Here is a 4,229-nt window from a genome sequence, read left to right as displayed (position 1 = left end):
GAGCGGCGGGGCCGGCGGAGGGGACGGCGTGGGGACAGCGGTGAGACAGCGAGGGGACAGCGCGGGGACGGCAGGGGACAGCGGGGGGACAGCGGGGGGACAGCGGGGGGACAGCGGGGGGACAGCACCGGGGCCGCAGCGGGGCCGCACCGGGCCGGGCCCCTCGCGGAGCCGCGGCCGCCGCCGCTTCCGGGCGCGGCGCGGGGGGAGCCGCGGTTGTGTCGCGGGCCGCCATTGGCCGCGGGGGTCGCGCGGATGATGTGAGGAGGGCGCTGATTGGCTGGAGCAGCGGGCGGGGGGCGCGCGGGCAGCGCCGCGCTGGGAGAGGCCACGTGGAGAGAGGGGAGAGAGAGGGACAGAGGGACAGAGGGACAGAGGGACAGAGGGACAGAGGGACAGACAGAGGGACAGAGGGACAGAGGGGACAGACAGAGGGACAGAGGGACAGAGAGACAGAGAGGGACAGAGGGACAGAGGGACAGAGGGACAGAGGGACAGACAGAGGGACAGAGGGACAGAGGGGACAGAGAGAGGGACAGAGGGACAGAGGGACAGAGAGGGACAGAGGGACAGAGAGACAGAGAGAGGGACAGAGGGACAGAGGGACAGACAGAGGGACAGAGGGACAGAGGGGACAGACAGAGGGACAGAGGGACAGAGAGACAGAGAGGGACAGAGGGACAGAGAGGGGACAGAGGGACAGAGGGACAGAGAGGGGACAGAGGGACAGAGAGACAGAGAGAGGGACAGAGGGACAGAGAGAGGGACAGAGGGGACAGACAGAGGGACAGAGGGACAGAGAGGGACAGAGGGACAGAGAGGGACAGAGGGGACAGACAGAGGGACAGAGAGGGGACAGACAGAGGGACAGAGAGGGGACAGAGGGGACAGAGAGAGGGACAGAGAGACAGAGGGACAGACAGAGGGACAGAGAGGGACAGAGGGGACAGACAGAGGGACAGAGAGGGGACAGAGAGAGGGACAGAGAGACAGAGGGACAGACAGAGGGACAGAGAGGGACAGAGGGGACAGACAGAGGGACAGAGAGGGGACAGAGAGAGGGACAGAGAGACAGAGGGACAGACAGAGGGACAGAGAGACACAGAGGGACAGAGAGACAGAGAGGGACAGAGGGACAGAGGGGACAGACAGAGGGACAGAGAGGGACAGAGGGGACAGAGAGGGGACAGACAGAGGGACAGAGGGACAGACAGAGGGACAGCGGCGGTGGCCGATGCAGCAGTGGCTGCGGGAAGCCCGGGGCGGGGGCAGGGCTCCGCTCCCATCCCAAAATTCCCCGATCCCACCAAAGCTCCGCCGCTCCCAGCAGCCCAGGGAGAGCCCCGGCCCCAAAACCCCAAATCCCGGGAAATTCCCTGCAAATCTCCGAGCTCCCCAAACCCCAGCAGATCCCCCCAAATCCCGGGAAATTCCCCCCAGATCAGCGCCCGGCGTCCCCAGGATTTTGGGAAAAGACTTCTCCAGGGAAGTTTGGCTGAAACCAAATCCCAAATCCCAATTATTTTACACCAGAATTAACAGCAGAAGGAATTCGGAGCGGTGTGATTATTAATTATTAATTATTATTAATTATTAATTATTATTCCCACATCCCTGCCATGCTTTTCCAGCTCATTCCCATTTTTCCCTCGCCCTCCTGTTGCCCCAGTCCAAAAAGAAATTCCTAAAAGCTCCAAATTCCCGGAATTTGGAAGGAGGATTTGGGAAGGTGGAATCCAGGCAGGATCAGGAATCCCAAATATTCCTGCAGGGGGGAACACGGGGATGATCCCAGAGAAAATCCCCCGGATATCAACCAAACTGGAAAATCCTATGGGTGCCACCCTAAAAGTGGGAAAATTCCATGGATGCCATCCCAAAGCTGGAAAATCCAATGGGTAACGCCCCAAACCTGGAAAATTCCAAGGATATCACCCAAATTTTGGGAAAACTCCATGGATGCCACTGCAAAACGGGAAAAATTCCATGGATATCATCCCAAAACTGGAAAAGATCCAATGGATATCACCCCAAACTGGGAAAATTCCAGGGATTCCATCCCAAAACTGGAAAAATCCAATGGATGTCGACCAAAACGTGGAAAATCCCATGGATGCCATCCCAAAACTGGGAAAATTCTATGGATAACGTCCCAGAGCAGGAAAACCCAGTGGATATCATCCCAAAACTGGGAAAACCCAATGGATACCACTCCCAACTGGACAGATTCCATGGATATCAAGCAAAACTTGGAAAATCCCATGGATGCCACCCCAAAATGGGAAAACCCAACGGACATCAGCCAAAACTGGGGAAATTCCAGGGATTCTGTCCCAAAGCCGGGAAAATTCCATGGATATCACCCCAAACAGCTTCCCTGGATAAAATCCCATCCCACTGGAAACGGGAAGGGGTCGGGGTGGGAGAGATCCTGACGTTTTTCAGATTCCTTTGGGATTCCTTCTCCAGTTTTCTGCCTCATTCCAGAGGCTCCCGCCTCTGCCAGGGAAGGTTTTGGGATTTCCTGGCTCTTCCCTCAGGGATGGATGGGATTGGGGAAGGAATTCCTGCCTGGAATGGGATGGAATTCCCAGGGAAGCTCTGGCTGCTCCTGGATCCCTGGAATGTCCAAGAAGGGAAGGATCCAAGGAAAACTTGGAGCTGCTTCCAGAGGTGCAAGGAGTTCCAAAGGAGCTGGAGAGGATTTGGGATGAGGGGTGGGATCCCAGGCACAGGGAATGGATTTGGGATGGGAATTCCAGGCACAGGGAATGGATTTGGGATAAGGGATGGAATTCCAGGATCCAGGGAATGGATTTGGGATGGGAATTCCAGGCACAGGGGATGGATTTGGGATGGGAATTCCAGGCACAGGGAATGGATTTGGGATGGAATCCCAGGCACAGGGAATGGATTTAGGATGGGAATTCCAGGCACAGGGAATGGATTTGGGATTTGGGATGGGAATCCCAGGCACAGGGAATGGATTTGGGATGGGAAAGGGGGATTTGGGTGGGATTTTGGGAAGGAATTCCTGGCTGGAATGGGATGGAATTCCCAGAGCAGCTGTGGCTGCCCCTGGATCCCTGGGATGTCCCAGTCTGGGATCATGGAAGGTGTGGGATGGGATCAGCTGATCCCTCAGCTCCTTCCTTCCCAAACCATCCCAGAATTTTAGGAAGAAATCCCCACAAATTCCCTCCACTCCCCAAATTCCTGCTGGAGTTCTTGGGATGGGAAGGGATCCTGAGGGTCGGGGACACCCAAATCCCATCCCAAACCCACCCAAATCCTTGGATTTCGGGCCCCCATCCCGAGGTTTAACCCTTCTGCCCCATCCCCATGGAAACCGGGATCGGGAATTCCCAAGAAAACCCATCCCAAGCAGATTCCCAGGGAAAAGTGGCTGAATTTGGGGGATTTTATCCCAAATTTTCCCAGCTCCAGCCCCAGCCTGGACAAGCCGGGTCCTGCAATCCCCTCTGGAATTCCTGGCAGCAGGAAATGGGAATTTTCCAAGGATTTGGGGGATTTTTCGGAGCATAAAATGGGAATTTCAGCTCCATTTTATTCCCTGGAAAACGCAGCTCCAACAGGGCTGGCCTGGAGTTGGGATTTGTCCTTAAACAACTCCTAAAAAAGTTCTTTTTCCAACTTTTTTTTTTTTGGAGGGAAAAAAGAAAAATCCAAATTTTAAAAGCCAACTGCTTGCTAAAAACAGGGATTGTCATTGCTAAAACACGGATTTTCCTTCCTAAAACTCCATTTTCTTCTAAAAAACAGGGATTTTCCTCCCCAAATGCCATTTTCCTTCCCAAAACCCCATTTTCCTCTCCCAAACTGAAATATTCCACACTTTTCCTTGGCATTTTCTGCTGCTTTGGACTCAGCAAATCCCAATTCCCAACTTTTTAAGGAATTTTAATTAAAACAAAGCAATTTTTCCTTAAATTTAAGTGAAAACAAAAGGGGTTTTCCCCTATTTTCCCATTGGGAATTCACTCCTGGATCAAAATTTGGGAATGAATCCTTCCTAAATCCTTCCATTTTCCCAACAGCCTCCCTAAAAAAATCCTGAAATCGGATTTTCCCCCCAAAAACAGCGAAAAGAGTGGAAAGAGGGGGGGAAAAAAAGGGAAAATTCTGAATTAATTGGATTTTTTCCAACTCCCAAAATCCCCAAAAAAAAGGGGCGATGCTGAGGGAGAATGGGGGGGGGAATTAAAGGG

Source organism: Vidua macroura, chromosome 26, assembly GCF_024509145.1.
Source record: "Vidua macroura isolate BioBank_ID:100142 chromosome 26, ASM2450914v1, whole genome shotgun sequence".
Classification (NCBI taxonomy): domain Eukaryota; kingdom Metazoa; phylum Chordata; class Aves; order Passeriformes; family Viduidae; genus Vidua; species Vidua macroura.
Note: the sequence above shows the minus strand (reverse complement) of the source record.